Here is a 16463-nt window from a genome sequence, read left to right on the forward strand (position 1 = left end):
AGTTGACATATATGTCAGCCTGGGATGTGCATGAAAATCAAAAACAAATGGTGGTTACATTAAAGTTACACTAAGGTGTGGCATTAGAGAATTGTAGAGAAGGAAATGTTTCTCAATGGATAGAAGTGCTGAACCTGATTATCATTTTTTTAATTTTTTTAAATGTTATATTTATTTCTGAGAGAGAGAGAGACAGACAGCATGAGCAGGGGAGGGTCAGAGAGAGAGGGAGACACAGAATCCGAAACAGGCTTCAGGCTCTGAGCTCGCAGTCAGCACAGAGCCTGATGCGGGGCTCGAACCCACGAACTGTGAGATCATGACTTGAGCCGAAGTCGGATGCTCAACAGACTGAGCCACCCAGGCAGCCCATGAACCTGATTATCTTGTTTGTATGCAAGAATAGCCTAACGTGAAAACATATACAGATTTCTGGGCAGTGGCTAATGGTATCGTGGCTGGAAATCTGGAAGGAAAAGCAATTAGCTTGATGAAATGTTAGAATGGCTTAGTGAAGACACTTGTGGCACCTGCCTGAAAAAAATTCTCTGGAAGCTTGGGGTGACATTATTCGGAATAGAGAACTGGCATAAATCAGAAACCTCTGTGTTGTATTTATAATCATAAGGGAAGTTGGGTTCAAGAGCCAAGAGGTGGAAGCAAGAATGGTCTAGATATCCCGTGGGGCACTTTGTGTTCTCACGGATTTCTTGCAAAATCCAAAAGAGGCGCACTTCTTCTAGGGAACTATACATGGTTGTCATTGAACTACAAGCTATGGTGGCTTCTTGGGATCGTTGTATTCCTTGGGTCCAAACCCTGCCGGTGAGAAAATGGGTCACCATCTTGCCAAGTTAATTGATTCTAACCAGCAGGAAGCAGTGGAGCTATTTTCTGCCAATATGTGAAGACAGAATTTATAGAACCCACTTGATCAATGGAGGAGCATCTTGGTAACTCCGTGAGTGACTGTTAACCATTACGTGGACATGTGCCGACACCCTGGCCTGAAGAAAGGGGTCGTTACAAAGGGCTCAACTCAGCAGGAATGAAGGTTTGAGTTATGTCACCAGCTAAGTTAGCAAGATATGCAGAAGTGGTTGCTGAGGGAGGGGAGGATTTAGGATAACACAAGAAGACAGTGAGAACCATTTGAAACCCTGAAACCCTGTCACCAACTGTAACAATAGCAGCTATTGTTTATCTCAGCAAGCTTCCTTTTTTTACTTTTTATTTAAATTTTTGTTAGTTAACATATAGTGTATTTTAGTATCAGGTGTACAATACAGTGATTCAACACTTCTATACAACACCTGATGTTCATCACAAGGCACTCCTTAATCTCCATCACCTATTTAACTCATCTTCCCATGTACCTCCCTTCTGGTAACATCAGTTTGCTCTCTATTATTTAAAGTCTGTTTCTTGATTTGCCTCTCTCTCTCTCTGTCTCTCTCTCTCTCTTTGGCCTTTGCTCATTTGTTTTGTTTCTTAAATTCCACATATGAGTGAAATCATATGGTATTTGTCTTTCTCTGACTTATTTTGCTTAGCCTAGTGCTCTCTAAATATATCCATATCATTGCAAATGGCAAGATTTCATTCTTTTTTTTTTTAATAGCTGAGTAACATTCCAGTGTGTGTGTGTGTGTGTGTGTGTGTGTGTGTGTATCTCATATCTTTATGCATTCATCAATCAATGGACATGGGCTGTTTCCATAATTTGTAGAAATAATTTTTCCATATTGTAGCTAATGCTGCTGTAAACTCGGGGTACATGTATCCCTTTGAATTAGTATTTTTGAATTTTTGGATAAATACCTCGGAGAGTAATTTCTGGGTCATAGGGCAGTTCTATTTTTTCCTCAAAAAGGAACCTTCATACTGTTTCCCACAGTGGCTGCACCAGTTTTCATTCCCACCAACGATACAAGAAGGTTCCCCTTTCTCTGCATCCTTGTCAACACCTGTCGTTATTTCTTGTATTGCCATTCTGGCTGGTGTGAGGCGGTATCTCATTGTCACATTGATTTGAATTTCCCTGATTATCAGTGAGGTTGAGCATTTTTTCAATGCCATCCTTATGTTTATTCATGTCTTCCACTCATTTTTTAATGGGATAATTCATTTTGGGAGTGTTGCGCCTTATAAATCTTTATATATTTAGATACTAGCCCTTTTGTTAGTCTTCTTTCAGAAGGAGAGGCTCTTGTGCATCATGGAGGGGCTGTTCCACACACACGGATGAGGATGTGGATGCAGTTCAACTCTCCCTTCATGAGAAGAACTACGGCGAGGTATCTAGTAAGCTGGCAAGCTTTCATCAGTGCCACGGCTGCAGGATCCATTGCTGAATTCATAGTGAAGCCAAACTCTCTCAGCTAACTCGCAGCTCACGGTGGTGTATGTCAGGGCTGCTCTTGTAGACATTTCTGGCCCCGAATGGGACTTCTCTAGTAGGAAATCTTTGCTCTGTGGCTCCCCTCACCCAAGACAAGACTGTCAGTGCTATCCTTCTGTATGAGGGGCCTCCTACCCCACCTTCCTTCCTTCTCTCCTCTCCCAGGTGCCAAAATTGCATCACCACCTGTGGTCCTTCCTCACCAGCTCTTACTCCATTTCCATTTCAGTTGTCAATATATCTCTTTCCTTGAATATTTTGATTTACTCTTGTTTCCCCCAAATATTTTGTTACAGACACTTTATTGCTATTTTTAGAGGAGGAAACTGAGTCTCAAAAATGTTGTAGAACATCTAAGATTAACTCCTGACATGTTAGAGGACGTCAGTAGAGATGGAACATGAGCATGGAGCACCAAGCAACCATACCTTCAGACTACGTCTTAAGTAAAATAATCTAATAATAATAATAATAAAAAAAAACCCTTGTTGATTACACCCAGCACTCCCTTACAAGCACAGTATTGTGATAGAAAATGTGGCTAATACTGGGGTCCAACAGGAAGTTAAGAATGGCTTCCAAGAAATACTACATGGCAATGAGGAACAATGAAATCTGGCCATGTGTANTATTTGTAAAAAAAAAAAAAGATATTTATTTTAAATTCTCTAATTCCAAAACAAAACAAAAAAAAAAGATTGGCTTCCAAGAGTAAGTGAGCTGTTGACTTGAGTAAGCCACTACAAGTCTGCAGTTACAAAGATCTGGCTTCAGTGTTTTGGTGCACCTTGAGACAGAAGGATTTGGGGTTGTTCAGCCAAGTCATGTGTGCTTTGGGAACTTAGCATTCTGAGGATTCCCTTATCCTGTGTGTTTTCATCATGTTCTGCACTGCCTCTGGCACACACCATGCAGGCAAGGGTAAAACTACTTGTTTTGCTTATTTACTTGCCCATTCCTACCACTGGAGACAGAGAAGAGAGAAATCTACTTATTCACTAATCTACATTTAGAAAAGACTTCTCATATGCTGTCCCAGGAAGGGACAGTCATCTTTAATATTAACTATCATCCTATGTGAAATGACACTGAATGAAATTCAGCCTCTTCACGGTTGCGTTCTCAAAGCTCTATGTAACATGGATACTTGGCAGATTCCAATCAATTTTGTTGAAAGAGCCACCTGATCCAAACAGCTTAGTTCACCACTGTACCTCCATTCCAGCAGCCTCAAACAAGGAATTCTCAAATATATAAGGAAATGGCAAAATGCTTGTTCTTGCCTTTCCTTTTTCTTTCCTCTGGTTCAAGCAGTCCTATATAGGAATCAATTACAAAGAGAATACATTTAATGACCTTCAAATAAATTTCAGGTGTGATACTAGGATTTTTCCAAACAACCCTACTGGATAGACAGTATTTCCTCATTCTATAAAGGAGATTCTGGTAAGTTCAAGAATTTCAAGGTTAGGGGCCCCTGGGTGATTCAGTCAGTTAAGTGTCAGACTTTGGCTCAGGTCATGATCTTGCAGTTCGTGGGTTCGAGCCCCATATCGGACTCTTCAGATTCTGTGTCTCCCTCTCTCTCTCTGCCCCTCCTTATCTGTGCTCTGTCTCTCTCTCAAAAATAAATAAACATTAAAAAAAAGTTTTTATTATTTTTTAAAATGTTTTATTTGCTTCTGAGAAAGAGAGAGACAGCATGAGCAGGGGAGGGTCAGAGAGAGAGGAAGGTACAGAATCTGAAACAGGTTCCAGTCCCTGAGCTACCTGTCAGTACAGAGCCTGATGCAGGGGTCGAGCCCATGAACCGTGAGATCATGACCTGAGCCAAAGTCGGACGCTCAACAGACTGAGCCACCCAGGTGCACCTAAAATTTTTTAAAAAATAATTTCAAGGTTAATCAAGGAAGAGAAAGCCACAAAATGCAGTAACACAGCTTTCTTGGGCCGAGTTGCATGAAAACAGTCCCTCCCAGAAAGATAACTTCTAGAAACAATAGCATAAAGCTACCAGCTAGAGAGGATGGGGTGCAGGACCTCCCGAGGGAGAAGAGGGAGTCACAGAGCGAGGTCACATGTCTAGGTCATGTCTCTTGTCTCTCAACAACAAGTGAGGAATGTCTGAGTCAAGATCTCCTAAAGGGGGGCAGCCACTGGGGTCCAGCTACAANTAGACTAAGCCACCCAGGCGCCCCTCTGTTTCTCCTTTTTGCTTCATTCTTTCTTCTCTCTCTCCTTCCCTCCTTCCTCCAGGTATCTCTTCGTCCCTTTCTCTCTGCCTCCCCTCAGCCTCCCCTCTCGCTCTCCCATGCCAGATTCCGTTATCAATCCAGTGTTCTAACAATGACATTTCAGAGAGAAAGGTGACTGATTACTCGTTGAAAATTTGTTTTACCCTCTCCTTTATGACACTTTGGAGATGAAGTTTTGCCTTTAATACATGAAAATGCAAGACTGGCGTGCCAGGAAAATGTACTCTTGTAAGGCGTGACATATACACTATTTGCCTGATGGAATGACAAATGTTAATCTGGATTCGTGTTCTAGTTTTATCTTGCCCTTGCTGCAACATCTTGGAAAAGCCATTCTGAGTCTCTTACATCAATGGGCCAAAGACAATCTCTGTGTATTAGCCTAAAATGGCCTCTGTCTCATCTTTTTCATAGCAGGCTAGGACCACACAGCTAAAGCCTGCTTACTCTAGACTCAGATTACTACACATTCATTAAAAAATATATAGTCCAGGGGCGCCTGGGTGGCTCAGTCGGTTAAGCGTCCGACTTTCGCTTAGGTCATGATCTCGCGGTTCGTGGGTTCCGGCCCCGCGTCGGGCTCTGTGCTGACTGCCAGCTCAGAGCCTGGAGCCTGTTTCAGTCTGTGACTCCCTCTCTCTCGGACCCTCCCCTGCTCACGCTGTCTCTCTCTCTCTTTCTCCTAGAAATAAATAAAACATTAAAAAAAAAAAAGGAGAAACAGAGAGGTGAAGGCAGGGAGGGGCAAGAAAAGCAAAAAAAAAGTGATATATGTAAAACTTACCAATCTGAAACAGCGTAACCTTTGAAATCAGAGACACATTTTGACATAAATTTTTAAAATGCTTTAAAAACTCATTCCGTAAAATGTATCCAATTTCTTTTCAGCACATTTTGTCTTTGCTGCACATTCGTTTTTCCCCTCTTTCTTTTCTGTTTACCTTTAACTTGGCCTTCATTTAAGTATGAGAATAAAAGCAAACAAAGCCTATTTTTTGTCTACCCCAGAACAATGTGAGGAATATGAAATTCACTCATTGGTTACTTACAAAGGAAGAGTGAAGAGAGATTCTTTTTTTTTTCTTAAATGATTTATTGTCAAGTTGGTTTCCGTATAACACGCAGTGCTCATCCCCACAAGTGCCCTCCCCCATGCCCATCACCCTCTTCCCCTCCCCCCCACCAGCCCTCAGTTTGTTCTCAGCATTCAAGAGTCTCTCATGGTTTGCCTCCCTCCCTCTCCTCCACTATTTTTCCCCTTCTTCTCCCCCATGGTCCTCCATTAAGTTCCTCCTAATCCTCCTATAAGTTGAAGCTAGATTGTTAAAACACAGGTTGGCATAAGCTGTTGAATCTGACCTACTGAGATCACTGTGCTCTGACCTCCCAAACCCTCCTTGCTTATTTCAATGCTTGATTCTCCTTCTTGTTCCTTCCCACACGGGCCCTGTTGGGATGCAAGAAGGCTCACCTCTCATCACATGTGACACTGATCAGAGAACAGCAAAACTTGTCACCCATGACCATCTACCTGTTTGAAGGTATACACACATGCAGGAGAGCTTGAAAAAACCAACTGGAATTGAAGTTAGTAGAATAGGTGTTTCCTTTGCCTCTACGCCAAGTGATAGTGCCAAGTGATGCCATTCCTGCCCCGAGCTTCCGTTTTCCTAGTGTGAACACTGGAAAGAGAAGAAACTCATTATTACTTAAGTGCCTACAATGTGGCAAGAATGTAAAATGCACCATCACATTTACCCCTTAAAAGAGCCTTTGTGAATGAGAAAAACAAAGCAAGAAAAAAGCTCAGAAAGATACAGTGTTGTGTCCAAGGCTACAGTGCAATTAAGTGACAGAACTCTGCCTTTAAATGCTATGTCTGACTGACTTCAAAGGTCGTAGACTCTAAGAGTCCACATGGTACTTTTCTCAGTTCTTGTCCCATGAGACAGGTAGTTCTGGTGGACATTTCAAACCTTACAAATCCAGAGCAGAACTCCAGGTTTCCCCCTTCAACACCTATCCCAGACACTCCCATCTCCTCGGTTGGCACCTCCATATCCTTACTGAATCCCAAATCCTGGAATTGGTCTTTGCTTCTTTTCCATCATCACCTCCACTCCTTATTTAATCTGTCAGCTGATTTTTCAGACTCTAGTCTAAACACACTGTCCACCCAGCCATGCCCTCTACCCTCTACTCCCGGGTGAAGCCATATTCTTCTAGCCTGAATGGTAACCTCCTGCTGATCACCTGCTGTACACTTTAATGATTCCCCTTTAACCTCGGCAATGATTGTAGAGATTTTTAAAAATTATATAAATTTACATCATTTTCTTGCTTGGACTCCTTCACTGGCTTTCAACTGAAAATAAACTCCAAGTTTTTATAATGACCTTCAGAGCTCAACATGTTCTAGGTTCTTTCCAGTTACTATGACCATAACATCTCACTCTGTTTCAGTGACCCAAACAACATGGCCTTTGTTTGCCTCAAACACTTCAAGGTCGCTAGTTTTTCATCCCCTTGATGCCAACTATCCCCTCTTCTTGGGATTATCTTCCTCTGTAGTCTTCACAAGGCTCTTCCCCCTTGATGACTCACTTGTCAGCCTCCCTGTGTCTTCTTCAGAGAGGGGCTCAGAGGCTGGTTCACTCTGCAGCAATATGAGTCAGTCCCTCACAACATTATAATTATCATCACCCTCTCATAGTTTCTTGTTTATTTATTTTTTAAATGTACTTATTCAATTAGCTCTGGCTTTCCTCACTAGAATGAGGAGGTGAGGAAAGGGCTTATCTACTCTCTTCACTGGTATTGTTTTTATTTTTATTTTTTAAAATTTTTATATCTTCTAGTTTAGAGACAGACACAGAAAGTGAGTGGAGGGAGAGGCAGAGAGAGAGGGAGACACAGAATCTGAAGCAGGCCCCAGGCTCTGAGTTGTCAGCACAGAGCCCGATGCGGGGCTCGAATCCAGGAACTGTGAGATCATGACCTGAGCCAAAGCCTGACACTTAGCCGACTGAGCCACACAGACACCTCTTCACTGGTATTTATGAATAGCACTTAGAACAGTGCCCAGCACATTAATAGTTTGGCTTTACCTTAGTAACATTGTCTATGTGCATTTCCTATAAACTAGCAAGTCCACTCCCAGAGCTCTCCTAAAAAAACTCATGTATACACCAGGAGACATTTATAAGAACATTCAAGCACCATTGCTCATAATACTAAAACCTTGGAAATAACTCAAACATGTGTATAAATCAAATGTGTGGTATAGCCATGCAATGGAATATTACATAGCAACAAAAGTAGCTGTGGGCAATCACAGGGATGGATCTTAAAAATAATAGGGGGGAAGAAAATAAATCAGAGGAGTAAATTCTGTATGCTTTATTTATATGATGTAAAAAACATAAACATCAAATAATTCACTTTTAAGGATACATAAATAGATTGTAAACCATTTTTTCAACGCAGTTGTATCAACTTATTATTACATGGAGAGAGCCCAAATTCCATCGACTGATGAATGCATAAAGAATATATGATATATGGAATATTACTCAGTCCCCAAAAGAATGAAATCTTGTCATTAGCAATGACACAGGTAGAGCAAGAGTGTATTATGCTAAGCAAAATAAGTCAATCAGAGAAAGACAAATAACATAATTTCACTCATGTGGAATTTAAGAAATAAAACAGATGCACATATGGGAAGGCTGGGGAGAAAGATAAGAGAGGGAAACAAACCACAAGAGATTAAAAATAGAGACAAATTGTGGGTTGATGGAGGGGTGGTGGGTGGGAGATGGGCTAGGTGGGCGATGGCACTAAGGCGGGCACTTGTTGTGATGAGCACTGGGTGTTATATGTAAGTGATGGATCACTAAATTCTACTCCTGAAACCAATATTGTGCTGTATGTTAACTAAAATTTATACATGATTTCTTATTACATTTTTAATTGGTTGTTTCATGTGTAGAGAAATGCACTTGACTCCTGTATATTGATTATATATTCAGTAACCTTACTAAATTTCTAATTTTCCAAATTTTAAATTACCATGCTCATTTTTTTCATAGATAATTATATTATCTGCAAATGATGATAGTTTTATTCTTCTGTTCCATTTCCTAGGTCTTTCATTTCTAATTCTTGATTTACAGTAGTCCCTAGGATTTAAAATACAATATTGAGGGGCACCTGGTTGGCTCAGTTGGTTAAGCATCCAACTCTTGATTTTGGCTCAGGTCACAATCTCAAGAACCATGGGATTGAACCTCACATCCTGTGCTGACAGTGTGGGGCCTGCTTGAGATTCTCTTGCTCCTTGTCTCTCTGACCTTCCCCTGCTCTCTCACTGTCTCTCTCTCAAAATAAGTAAAATAAAAATTTAAATAACATAAAATAAAATATTGAGTATATATACTCTTAGCTAAAAAAAACCTTTATTTTCTCTCAATCTTAAAATTGATACTTACACTTGCTATTTAATTTTTTACTTGCTGTCTTTTATTTTAAGATATCCTTTAACAAGTATGGAAATTTCTATTCTCAGTTTGCTAAAATATCTTATATTTTTTAGTTAATGAATGGACGGTGAATTGAATTTTAATAATTTTTAATGTATTAAGATGCACTGATTAATGTTTTAATATTAAACCAACCCTGTATTCCTGAAATAAACCCAACTTTGTCATGATTATTTTTTCTATTTTTGCATTAGATTTTACTAATGACATTGACCTTTCTGGTTTCACTATTAAACATATGTTAGCTTCATGAAACTATTAATAGTGTTCTCTCTCTCTCTCGTTCTCTGAAGGAGTTTTTGTAGTTTAAATTGATTTATTCTTTGATTGTTTGATAAAACACACACATGAAGTCTCCAAACCTGATGTTTTAGGGGATGAGGTTAAATATTGAGTCAGTAACCCTTTTTATTTCTATCTTTGTTCAGACAAACAGAAAAATTGTGAAAATAATACGCCACATTTTCATATACCCTTCATGCAAGTTTGCCAGATCTTAATATTTTAGCACATTTGCTTTATACATCCCCCTCCCTTCATCCCTCCCACTCTCTTTTTCTCACTTATTCTCTCTCTGTCCATCCATCTATCTATACATATTACTATTTATTTTAAATCAAACAAAAAGTTGTAGATATTATTCCCCTTTACCTGGAAATAACGGTGTTTATTAAATCAAGGGCATTACCTTAATTAAAAAATTTTTAATAATTATTTATTTTAGAGAGAGAGAGCATGAGTGGAAGAAGGGCAGAGAGAGAGGGAGACACAGAATTTGAAATGGGCTCCAGGCTCAAGCTGTCAGTGCAGAACCCAATGTGGGGCTTGAAGTCACCAACTGTGAGATCATGACCTTAACGAAAGTCAGCCGCTTCACCAACTGAGGCTCCCAGGAGCCCAAAGGGCATTCTCCTCTATGACCACAGTACAATGATCAAAATCAGGAAATTGGACATTAATGCAAGTTGGTTAATTTCTTAACGATTAGAAGAATACTCAGGTTTTATGTTTCTTCTGGAGTTGGTTTTAGAAGTGTATTTATTTCATTTTAGTCTCCACATTTATCAAAATGAAAGGGTTCACGATATCTTGTTTTATTTGCTACGAATAACTGCTACCTCTGTGGTAATGTGCTCTTTATCGTCTTTGGAATTATTTATTTAAACCTTATTTCTTTTATTGCTTATTACTTATAACAGTGATTTGTTCATTATTATTGTTTTCAAGGAACTTTTCTTCCCCCAATTTTGATGATATTTTTGTTCAGAAAATTATTTGTATGTCATTTTTTTTCCAGTACCAACATTTAAGCACCAAACTATTGTTGTACTGGGTGAAAGGTTATTTTTACTCACCTATATATTTATTGATTTCTCTGGTCATCATTCCCTCTTGTAACTTTGACCTTCCATCTGGGATCACTTTCCTTTTCTTGAAGTACAACCATTAAAATGTCACTCGTGAAAGGTGGTTGGTGATAAATTCTGTTATTATGTGTTTAAAATGTCTTTCTTTCACTTATGTTTAAGAAAGACCTTTTGCTCAGGATGGAATTTGAAGCTGACTGTTAAATGTCTTGAGCATTTTGGGTGTCCATTATCACATCCATTAGCTGCTGACCTCAAATGATGCAGTCAAGAAGTGAGTTATTACACTACCACTTTCCAAAGAGGGTACTTAAAGTCTCCCGATTTTAGCTCATGTTCCAGAGAACCCACTAGGGTGTCTCTGGGGGTGTGTTTATTTTTATTCATCTTGTTTGAATTTACTGGGCTTTGGAGGTCTGAAATTTGTTTTTTAACCGTTCTTAAATGTTTTCAGTCATTGTCTTCACTGAAAATTGCCTCATTTCTTTTATCTTCTGTTGCTGATTAGAATATTCTGGATCTTCATACTTTGTTCTGTCTTTCATCTTTTCTTTGCCTTCCTGTGCTGAATACTGGACTTTCTTTTCCCCCTGCGTACTATCTTCCCATTCATTAACTCTTTCTTTAGCTCCTACTAAATCTTTGCTTAGTGCATCTACTTCGCTTATCAGTTTTAATTACCGCAGTTTTGATTGCTAAACGTTCTGCTTAAATGTTTTAAGGTCTGCTTTGTCATGTTTATAGTCCCTTGTTCTTATATTGTCAGCATCTCCTCTAATTCTTATTTAGTAAAACATGTTTTTAAATTCTAGATTTCACAATTCTGAGACCTGAAGTCTTTTCAAGTCTGTTTATCTTGTTATTTGCACTGTTTCTCATGGCACTTTGTTGAGATGGTGTTTGTTCCTCTGTTGTAACCACGTGTGTATGTGTGTGGGCGGTGGTTTGGTGAAGGAGGTGGAAACAGGGAGGGAGGTACAAAGGGAAGGGGCAGAAGAGAGGAAGACAGAAATCATGAGCACTCTGCAGTCAGTGTACTTGGATCTTCAGCTTCTTTGAGAGACTTTGCACCCCTTCACTGAGACAGTGAAGAGATGAATGAAAAGCCTGAGGGTTTTATATGACACAGTTAAATATCTGACTAGAAATCCATGTAATGGAGGCTCATGATTAAGAATTGTTAGACAGGCTTTTTCTCTGTTCCTGCCCCAGGTCAAGATATAAACCCCCTTCAGTATGGGGTTTATTTGACAATCGTCCTTCCAGAGAAGGTTTTATCCAAAATCTATAGGGAACTCACCAAACTCCGCAGCCAAAAAACAAATAATCCAGTGAAGAAATGGGCAGAAGACATGAACAGACACTTCTTCAAAGAGGACATCCAGATGGCCAACAGACACATGAAATGATGCTCAGCATCCCTCCTCATCAGGGAAATACAAATCAAAACCACACTGAGATACCACATCACGCCAGTCAGAGAGGCTAAAATGAGCAAATCAGAAGACTCTAGATGCTGGCAAGGATGTGGAGAAATGGGCACCCTCCTACACTGTTGGTGGGAATGTAAACTGGTGCAGCCCCTCTGGAAAACAGTGTGGAGGTTCCTCAAAAAATTAACAATAGAACTCCCCTATGACCCAGCAATAGCACTGCTAGGAATTTACCCAAGGGATACAGGAGTGCTGATGCATAGGGGCGCATGTACCCCAATGTTCATAGCAGCACTCTCAACAATAGCCAAATCATGGAAAGAGCCTGTGTCCATCAAATGATGAATGAATCAAGAAGATGTGATTTGTCTATACAATGGATCACTACATGGCAATGAGAAAGCATGAAATCTGGCCATGTGCAGTAACATGGATGGACCTTGAGGGTGTTATGCTGAGCGAAATAAGTCAGGCAGAGAAGGACNGAGGAGGGCACTTGTGGGGATGAGCACTGGGTGTTATATGGAAACCAACTTGACAATATTAAAAAATCAAACTTGTATCATAATCAACCAATGTTATCCTTTATAGATAACATTATATTTATAACATTAAAAAAATAATCTTTGGGAATCTCATCTTTAGGAAGATCTGCTATTAGAATCCCCACCTTGGGCAGGCTTTAGGCTTTCTGTCTTATCTCCTTGGCAAGCACTGCATTTCTGACCCAAGGTCACCAGAGCACCTCAGATGTGCTCAGATGACCGTTGACCTTGGCACTCCCTCATCCACAGAATTACTACCTTCACCTGATTTGGAATCCCTGGGCATTATTAAACTCACAAAGCTCAGTACCCTTCTGTCCAATCTAGTCAACACAGTTCCTCTTTTGATCCTTTTTTTTTTTTTTTTTTAAAAACATATGTCCTAAAAGTTTTTCATGGCAATAGTCTGGTAAGGAAAAAAATGAAACTGGAGGCGCTTGGGTGGCTCAGTCAGTTAAGCGATAGACTTCAGCTCAGGTCATGATCTTCTGGTTTGTGAGTTTGAGCCTCACGTTGGGCTCTGTGCTGACAGCTCAGAGCCTGGAGTCTGCTTCTGACTCTGTGTATCTGTATCTCTCTACCTCTCCCCTGCTCATGCTCTGTCTCTCTCTCTCTGTCAATAGTACATTTTAAAAAAACATTACATTTTTTTTAATGAGACTGGAGGAAGCCAAGAAGGGAAAGAATAGAGCACCCTTTTATCATAATAGGCATACAAATTTACATTCTAAATTTTTAAATTAACATAACAATGCTAATACTTTAATCATTAAAAAAATCTTATAAGCATAGTTGTCAAGTACTAGATAATCTTCCACTGGAGGACAGACACTTTTTATTTGGCGATTTAATTGGTCCGTATTTGAGGTGTTATCAACTCTCCCTATCTTGTAAATGTTGCAGTGACTGTTTCTTTCTAGAAAACACATATTTCTAATTATTAAAGCTAGCTTATTAATAATCTATTAAAATTATTGCTATTTTATGATTGTGCCTATTGTGTGTTTTATTACTAGTATATATCAAATACATTAATTCAGTCAAAGAATATTAAAAATTAAGCCCCTATTGGGGCACCTGGGTGGCTCAGTTGGTTAAGCATCCGACTTTGGCTAAGGTCATGATCTCGCAGTTCAAGAGGTGGAGCCCCATATCTGGTTCTGTGCTGACATCTGGGAGCCTAGAGCCTGCTTTGGATTCTGTGTCTCCTTCTCTTTCTGCTCTTCCCCTGCTCACACTCTGTCTCTTTCTCTCTCTCAAAAATAAATTTAAAAAAATTTAAAAATTAAAAAACTTAAGCCCCTTTGAAGGGATGGATTGATTAACAAATTGATAAAGGTCATTATAAACACACATACAAATTTATATATTTGTATATATATATATTTGATACACACACAAAATATTTGACTGATAGCATAATGGCATCAGTGTTGGGGGGAGCATGAGTGTTCACACCTATGTGTGAGCATGTGAGCATGTGTAAGTGTGCATGAATGTGTGTGAGTGTGCATGAGGGTGTGTGGATAGATGTGTTTGCACATCTGTGGGCTGAACGTAGACATGAGCGAGTGAGTACATGTATGCCTGTGTGTGTCAAAGCAGGAAAAGGTATTCAAGCTAAGGATTTTCCAAAGCTGGAGATACAGACTCAGTTGGAGGAGTATTTGTATAATCAATTGTGAAAAATACACGGTATTTTCTCTCCTGGAGGTGAGGAAATGAGAAATCACTTGGGAAGCATTTTAAACCACAGCTTTTCTCTAAGACCTATTCCCAGAAACTCAGATTCTGTACAACTGGTCTGGGGCTGGGAACATTCATTTAAAGAATGCTTTGGGTGATTCAGAAGCTCCATTAGGCTTGTGATGTGCTGAATTATTTCAGATGTGTTTGATATTGACCACAAGGAGCTCAGCAGCAAGCGAGTGATGGATTCTGGGTTCACACCCAGGCTCCTGTATTCTGACGCCGTCCTGGAGAACATAATCACCTGCACGTGGTAGAGTTTACTCTTCCTCTGCATAGTGAGCCTAATCACTGCTTATTAGACAGAAAATATGTGTTTTGAACAGTGTCTCACTTCACTGGAAGGTTTGCCAGAAGAAGCCTGATGGATTTACCAAGTCTAGTGCAACAATAAAAAATATATATGAAAGGGGACTTAATTCCCTGGCCTCCCAAACACATACCCTCCATCCTCCATCCCAGAGAAAAATGATTTCCATTTAAAAGGTGTTTTGACATTGATTAGTTGAGGCTAAAATCTCACATAACTCAACTGCTTGAAAATAAAGTCATTGCTAATGGCTCTTCCTGGATTCAGCCAAAGAACTGGAGAGCAGCTTCGAAAGAAACATCTGTCTTTTCATATGTATGAACAGTTTTTATTATAAATCCTATAGGATTCTTGAGATTCATTATGAAAGAAAATCTGTATGATCGTTTTAAAGACCATCTGCTTTGGGTTTAGGACTATCACCTAGCTGGGCTTCCAGGATAGCTGTGTCCAAAAGGAAACAACAAACACGCTCTGAAAATTCATACATTGTGTTGCCAGTCCCCGGCCCCAATTAATAATGTAGATGCCTTTCTTTTCCCTTGATAGAAATGTGGTTCAGGAGAGCTGAAGTTTTTCCTCTCCATTTGGATGATTTTCGTCTCTTTGAAGTAATGCTACCTTGGAGCTAAGAACAATTTTGGGAGATCTAAAGCTCTGGCTATCAACAGTGAGAAATTTATTTTTATCAGTTCTCGCCCCCTCCCCCATTTGATATATTATTGGGCTTTTAAAAATATCAGTTGAATACCATGCAAAGGAATATTTGTCAAGCTGTCAGCACCTTGTGATTAATACGAATGTGGTTCAGGAAAGAAAAAAAAGCCCAGAAAACACAGTTGATATTATTTGAGTTTTGAAACCACAGGGACATCAAAGTCTTTCTTGATGTTGCTGCAAAATGTTACCAAAGCAATTACATTTTATACTCTCTCTTCTAAGAGTGCCATCACACAGGAAAGTTTGCAACTTTGTAAGATACAGAGAGGCCGCTGGTAACTTATTATTGAAAACTCAGAAAGCAATTTCATAATCCAATTGAAGTGATTCTTCATCTATGTAAAAAAGCATCAGATGAAGTAAACCAGGGAAAATTTTGTTTCCCCCCTACAATCTCGTTATGATGTTGTCTCCAACTGATTTGTCAGTGCTACAAACTCACCATTCTCCTGCCAAATGCGTATAAGCACTAAAACCCCAGTGAGGACAAGTGAGAAGAAGTTAACAGATGTTTCCAACTGCTCCCATGCACCCACACATACCACGACTTTCCCCTACCCTCATGGCTTCTATTTATCCTTTCTTGAGCTGACATCTCAATCCCGCCAAGATATTACCTTAAAGCCAGAATGTTGAAAAAAGGAAGTATCTTTCCTGTAATTATGATCCTGAGACTTGGATACAAAGTTGCAAGTGAAATATATTGATCTCTGCTACTTATCAGCTGTGTACGTTGGTCTTTTCTGAGTCTCACTCCCCAGATGGGGACCTGGAACCTCTCTAGCATAGTCCGGGGACACAAATGAGCCCAAAAGGGTATCACAAATATTGGTTACATATATCACAGAACACTTACTCTAAGAACCAACATTTGCATACTGTAGTATTTTTTCTTGTGTATTCCTATTCGTTCTGAAACACGATTTTTAAGGTCCTCTAGGCAAGGGCACAAGTTCATGCTTCCCTTAGTTGGTGCTCAGTTTTGAGCTAGGGATGCACTGGTGGTCCATTAGCATTGACTGTTTATTGGGGTCACTTAATTGATGGAATAGCTGGAAAAGTAACAACCACTCTTTCTTGACTTGATTTCTCTTGTTGCATTCCAATTTGGTTTTCAGTTTTCAATGGTGACCGTATATAAC

The sequence above is a fragment of the Crocuta crocuta genome, unplaced genomic scaffold (genome assembly GCF_008692635.1).
Source record: "Crocuta crocuta isolate KB4526 unplaced genomic scaffold, BGI_CrCroc_1.0 scaffold179, whole genome shotgun sequence".
Lineage (NCBI taxonomy): Eukaryota > Metazoa > Chordata > Mammalia > Carnivora > Hyaenidae > Crocuta > Crocuta crocuta.